We start from the raw sequence: 7,393 nt of genomic DNA on the forward strand, positions 1-7,393 counted from the left end.
CATCAAATGATTAACAGCATCAAAAAATTTAAGAAAACTATATTTTAGTAATTGTTGTCATTGACACTTAATTGAAGTTCATTAAGAATAATTGAAATATGTAAATATCAATACTCTATTCAAATGTAAATATTCAACCTAAGTAACAAAATAAATGATAGCTAAACAAACGAAATATGCGTTCAATTGATCGTGTTCAAACTACACATTCTGTTAATAGTTAGTATATATGAAATTGTATTTTCCATTTGTAGAAAATTAATATGCATTTTATATCTACTAACGAATATATTACCTATGTTTTGAACAAATCAAACGAAAACTTATGGTGTGATATGTATATAGTTGCTCACATTTATACGTATGCCATCATCCTTTCTTTATGCTACAAATTTCTTTTGATTATATTTAGGGGTCGCAATTATAAAATGTCGACCTGAAAAAATGATATGAACCTAGCACGAAATTAATTGATTCGGATTGAGGTTTCGCGGGTTTGGGTCAGAATCGAGTCGCATGCGATGAACCCGAAATGAAAATGGGTCGAATTCGGGTCAAACCATGTGTGATCCGATACGACCCGATCACCTGTTTATGAATGAAATTTTTTTTACCTAACTAACCTACGTTATTCTTTTTGTTTCAAAGGCATTAATCACTTAATCCTAAATGAATTTATTTAACTTATTTGAAGTTGAAATTATTATATTTGGACAAATAATGTATTATATTATTTTTTACTTTTATACTGCTTATATTTATTTTATATTTGGTTTGGAACAAAACACTTTTACGATGTTTTTAATTTATTTTAGATTTGGTTTGGGATTATTTATTTAAATTTTTATTACTTGATTATGTAATTAGGCTCCGTTTGATAACACTGAATTCTGAATTCTGAACTCTGAATTCTGAATACTGAAATAATTAATTTGTTGAATTTTAAGTACTGAAAAGAGATATATGAATGTCTGAATCTTAACGCTGAATCTATTTATACTGTTTGATAAATATTAATAACTTAATGCTTAAGAAGCTAAATTGTACACTTTTGCCCTTCTATCTTTTAATCCAAAAAGGAAATAGAACCTATGATTTAATTAACTTAAAATTGTTAGGTATGAAAATGACAATGATTGTGAAGAGCAATGCATACAATGACAACATTTCTTTGCGTGGGAAAAGGGTATGGTTTCATCGTTTTGAAAATGGGAAAACGAGCTTTTAATACTCCAAAAGCACGTTCAATTACATTTCTCAATCTTGCATGTACTTGGTTAAAGCGTTATTCTTTTGATCTTGGACGAGAAGCATTTCGAAAATCAGACAACCAATATCTAATATTTCGATATGGTGTCATAAAGCCACGTGTGTGTGGATAAGTTGCATCACATAAATAATATTTATCTGCACAAAAAAAAAATATATCAAAATATAAATGTTTGTGGATGAAAATTACTGCAAAAAAATACTATTGTTAAAAAAAAATTTTGAATAGAGAATATCAGGTTGTTTTGTTTAATTAGATAAGGATTTTAAATAGGAAATATTAGGTTGTTTAATTAGATAAGGATTTTGAATGTAATTAACAAACAGGGATATATTTGGTAGATAAGATAAAGTAGTTGAAGTAAATCTCTTGATTCTTATCAAATTAAGCATTCAACTACGATTCTTGTGCTGAAAAAAATACATACAAATTCAGTACCACTTAATAAGTTCAGCAGGTGAATTTTTATTTATCAAACACCCATAACATCTGAATGTCTGAATGAATTCAGTTTCAACACTTTTTTATGTTATCAAACAGGCACTTAGTCTTGTGTGAATTACAAATTACAGTGGTAAATTAATAAATTAAAATTAAGTTTTGGGTCATTCAGGTCGTCCCGCCAACCTGACAACCTGGAATTTTCAGATTCGGGTCGGATATCCTGGCCCGTTTCGGGTTGGGGGGTCAAGTTCGGGTCAGCCAGTTATCTATTATACCTGGGTCTCAACTCGACCCGTCACTCCGATTTGGACCCGATTGCCACCCCTAATTATATTGTCAAAAAAATAACATATTTTACAAATTATTCCAATTTATTTATAAAATGTTACTAATTTCATTAGAAATTATGAAATGTAATCATGGTTTATTAATTTTTTACTAAATATAAATACAACTTATATCAGGTAAAAATATTTGACTTTGTTTTACTTTGATCACAAAAACTTGTGGTAGAAATAACGAAATAGTGACAAGGGTGCAAATTTCAAATCAACAACCAACGTACACTTAATTACGCTAATTTTTTAGTTGATCAAACTAATATATGCCATAAAGTAACTAGATTTTAGCATTTATAAATTGGCCATTTTAGCAGTTTATATACCATTCACCTATAAAAAATATGATTATTATAAAATGACATTTTATAATAATTTACATACTATTTGCCAATTAAAAGTAAGTTTGATAAAAAAAATATATATGCATATAAATCCATATTGTAAATGATACAAAATATATTTGAATTTCACGAAACTTAATCTATGGGTAAATTTACTATAGTTTCCAAAGATTATGCCACATTAGTACAAATTTAACTTTTATGCTTGTGACCTAGAAAATAAATTTATTAGAACACATAACCTTTGTAAATGATACATACATTTATTAAAATGCTTAAAACACATAACATTGATGAATGATACATACAACCATATATTATACATTTACGTTACCAACAATTACTAACTATAATATTAAGTTTCAATCCTTAACAAAAAAATCTTAGCATTATTTTAAATAAACTTTCTAATACTTGTTTCATATAAGTTTTTTTAAGTAAAATATTAAATTTATGCCACAAACTAGTAAGTCTTGATGATTAACCAAATTTACTATTCTATCAACAGGATTTACTATTAATCCGTGAAAACTTACTATTACTTGAACTAAACTTACTCTCCAAAAAGAAAGTTTCGAATAAAGGCAGTAATTTATTTTTTTTTTTAAAAGTAACTTTCAATTTTATTTCATTTTACTTTTTAAGACATAAATAGGATAACAAATTTCGTTACCATTTTCGATTTATTTTTTATTTGCTTTTAGCGACCATTTGATTATTTGATCGGTCTATCCACCTAAATAGGATAACACTTAAAAATAAGAAAGTAAGTTTTCTATCTAAAATAATATGTTAACAGTAAAAAATTAGTAACTTTTATACTTCAAAAGGTAAGTTGGAATAAATATTAAACTTACTTTTTAAATAGATAAATTACTACTTTATTTCCCAAACTTACTTTTTAGAGAGTAAGCTTAATTCAAGTAATAGTAAGTTTTTATACATAAATATTAACTCTTGATAAAGTAATAGTAAGATGATAAAGTTTTAATAAATTTACATCTGAGACACAAGAAATAATAAGAGTTAAGGCCTAAACAAAATGAGAAATAATATAATAATAAAAATGACAAAATTAGTATAACAATTAATATAAGAAAATCAGTATGATCTTGATTTTTTTCCTTGGGAGATTGTTCATAAGAATAGGATCCAATAATTATAAATGAAAATCACATGCATGTATAATCTATTGTATAATTTAAATTATATTTAGTTCACCTATAAAATGGTTCTAAAATAATTAGTACACTATGATAAATGTTATTTTAACAACAAAATTTTTTTTTTACTAAAAGTCGGAAATATCCATGACATATGTATGAGGGATATTTTACCATTTTTGTATCTCACATCCAATCATTAAAGTTAATTTGAGAAAAACTGTTTTTGACAATCGAATTATTTTGAATTTAACCAACAAGTTGAGATTTTTTAAACAATAAAAGTGAAATATTTTGGGAACTTAGTTGTTTATTTTCCCGTAATAAAAAATTTAAAATATGACAAATTATTCTTACATATTTTATAAGGTCATATGCAAAAAAAAAAGTTTTCATAGTATATTTAAAATGCTTCGAACATATAACATTTATAAATGATACGTACAATTGTAAGTTTCTTTAAGTAAAATAGTAAATTTATGCCACAAACTATTAAGTTTTGATGATTAACCAAATTTACTAATCTATCAACAATATTTACTATTAATCTATAAAAACTTACTATTACTTGAACTAAACTTACCCTCCAAAAACTAAGTTTCAGATATAGAGTAATATTTTACTTCATAAAAAACAAAGTTAGTTCCATATTTATTCAAGTTTACTTTTTGAGACATAAAAGTTACTAATATATCGAGTTAACTTACTATTCTTTATGGAAAACTTACTAACCACCATTTTAGGTACTATTTCATTTAGATGACCAGTACAACAGGTCATCAAATGGTCGCTAAAAGTATTTTTACCTGTTATATCAGGTAAAAATAGTTTCGTTACCATAACTATCGTTACTTCAGACTTTTCCATTGAGATGATTTCAGATAAAATAATTTGTTTCATAAATTTTAATTATTTTTTTATTTTTTCAATCATTTTTTTATTTTTTCAATCATTTTTTTATCTCACATATATTATATCATAAAGAGTATTATAGTAATTATCTCAAATAAATCATTCAAATAAACTCTTATCCAAACAAACTGAGTTGTTTTAGTATAATTGAGGAGTTTCAAATTCAAATCTCTCGCTTATATTCCCCACCTTTATATCATTCAATTCATTTTTTTCCCTATGTCCACTGTAGTACCTAGGATTATCTTCCCGAGATGATCATCCTTCCCGGACACTTTTCGATTTGAGAAGTTACCTTGTAGCTTAGAGATCCTGTAAACGGAGTATATTTGTGATAAGATGTGATTGACATGACATCATTCAAACTTTTACAGACCTATGCTTTTGCAACAACAAACCTATAAACGACTTACTGCCGCATCCTGTCTTATCAATGCGGTTTGAACGCCAAGAACAATTTTTAGGTTCTATTGTAAATACCCCATTTCTTGAACTCTAGAGGTAACTAACTGCTTCTTAGCTCTCGTACTCAAAAATTCACTCCTGAATTGTCAATTCTTTCTAACTTAAGCATTGGAGTTAAATTGGAGGAATAGCCCTGCCTTTGCTTCTGATCTCGTACTAGAAACCAGAATTAGAGTTTGCCGATTTCCATTTTTCTCCAGAGCTTTGATCGTGACTCTATGTCCACCAATAGTTCATCAAACACACACACAACAATTTTTATTTATTTATTTGTATTTCTGATAAGTGGAAAATTTTGACTTCAGAATCTTCTACTTATACAAAATAATCAACCAAAATATTGCAAAGAAGTTTTATTCAAGCGTATGCACTGCAAATTTAAATTCAAAAGAATTTGAAGAATATAAGTAAAAATGATAAATGGTAACGCTTGTGCCTATTAACAAAGGTTCAAACTCCAAACAGTTAGAAGGTTAGGGGTCAAGTCTTAGTGAATTTTTTTGCCTCACATTATTTGTAATGCGTATATTTGTAGTACTATTTATTTTTTTGTATATTGATTGTATTATTTCCACCATTGTGAAGAAGATACCGTGCAATATTATCAAGGAGTTAGCTGGGAAATTCGCTTTTTCGATTCTAAACTTTTACACTAAAATCAATTTTGTCCTTCATAAATTTTTTTAATCAATTCAATCCTCAAACTATTTTTTCAATTCCAATACATAACTCTTTGTGACGGCACCACCACATTTAACATCTTTCCCGCAGCCATCCCGGGTAAAATTGTCATGTTAGATCACGTTCCTGCGCATGGTACATCAAAGGATCATTAAGTTGCAGCAAGAACAGCCGCAACAACACTCCCGATCACCACCCGCCTCCTAGACCCCTTGAGCAATAATGCTTCATGAAGAAGCGCTGAGCTTCCCCGGATCGAGCTGACCTGATGAACTCGGCGTGCTGATGGGAAGAGCGTGTTCCAACCCTGCAAGACAAACGAAAATGGGATCTTTAGGGTGACTGACAGGGGAGTCCCGAGGTGGTCCCCGAGGACACTTCGACGGTCAAATTAGTTTTCCGATTAATGGAATTCACTAGGAGTAAAATTGTTGGGAGTGCTTTGGTAATAGTGAGCGTACCTTGTGCAGTCGGTGTGCGTTACCATTTATACCTGCTTGTGAGTCCGACCTCCGTATGTTTCGGGATCTACCCAGAATAGTCTCAATCCCGCGCTGAGGGAGATCCCCCCCGTTCTCTGCGGGATCGTTCTCTGGAGCCCTTCGAAACCCTAGCGGCGGTGTGCCCCAGGATGGTTCCCATGGGCCTGAGGTCCGACCCAGCTCGGGCCTTCCTGGGCTGCCACGTGTCTCGGCCCAGGACGGGGCCTCTGCACCTCAGCAAATACACAAAACAAGCCGGTGCCATTTACACCTCATGCATCTGAAAATAGATGCTAGAGTTAGATCTCGCGCACTTATCCATCAATCTTCACGGAATCCCTTATCAATTCTCAGGAAAGATGGCCTTTTTAGAACCATTTATCTAAGAGAAAATAACATATATGTTAGATGAACGAAAAATGTCCCCCTTCCCTGCCCCAATTCCCCACTCATTCTCTCGTCAGAATTCATCGATCACTAAGAGAGTAACATACATAGGAACCCAGCTCCTCTTCCTAATCAATAGCGGACATTCGTCAGTAGCAGCAGTCGCGATCCCACCGGGTGGTCAATGCAGCCACAGCCGTGAATGCTGATGGGTCTCTCTTGGTGCAGTCCGACTTGACCCTGGCCGGGATTGTGATTTCTCTGACTTTGGCTACGCTTTTGTTGGTGATCTTCAACCCGGTAGTGGTTCCCGCAGCACATTACTAGATCATAGCAGCACCGGATCCAGTAAATAATTAAGTCATCATGTATAATGAGTTATCTTCGTTAGTTTACAATATATTTTCTTGTCAGCTGCACATTACTGGTCAAGTAGCTAGTTTTTTATAGTAATATCCTCTTGGTGCTCCAGTAATATTGGTCATGTTCTTGCCCTTTCGTTGATTTCTTGGAATCTGTACTGTGGAATTATGCATATAAAATCTAGAAGAAACTTGTAACAAACTTGTGTATTTCAACTGTTAAATTTACTTATACATAAATGTACTAATTGACTATTCCACAGTCAGGAAGTGTAGGAAAGATGAATAAACAAAAGGATTACGGAGATTCAGAGGAAATGATAGTGGTGGTTTGCGGTGGTTTTTGGAATGAGGTGACTTAGATCTATTCATTTTGGTTTGGGATAATTTCAGAAACCTCTCCTGAGGTTTCCAACAATTTCATTGACCTCCCTAAGGTTTTGAAAATGACATAAACCTCCCATAAACTTATAGTTGTAGTAACATGATCAGCCCATGTCAGAAAAATGAGCATTAAAAAAATATTTTGAGGAGTGAGATGATAT

The sequence above is a fragment of the Coffea arabica genome, chromosome 7e, assembly GCF_036785885.1.
Source record: "Coffea arabica cultivar ET-39 chromosome 7e, Coffea Arabica ET-39 HiFi, whole genome shotgun sequence".
In the NCBI taxonomy this organism is placed as follows: Eukaryota; Viridiplantae; Streptophyta; class Magnoliopsida; order Gentianales; family Rubiaceae; genus Coffea; species Coffea arabica.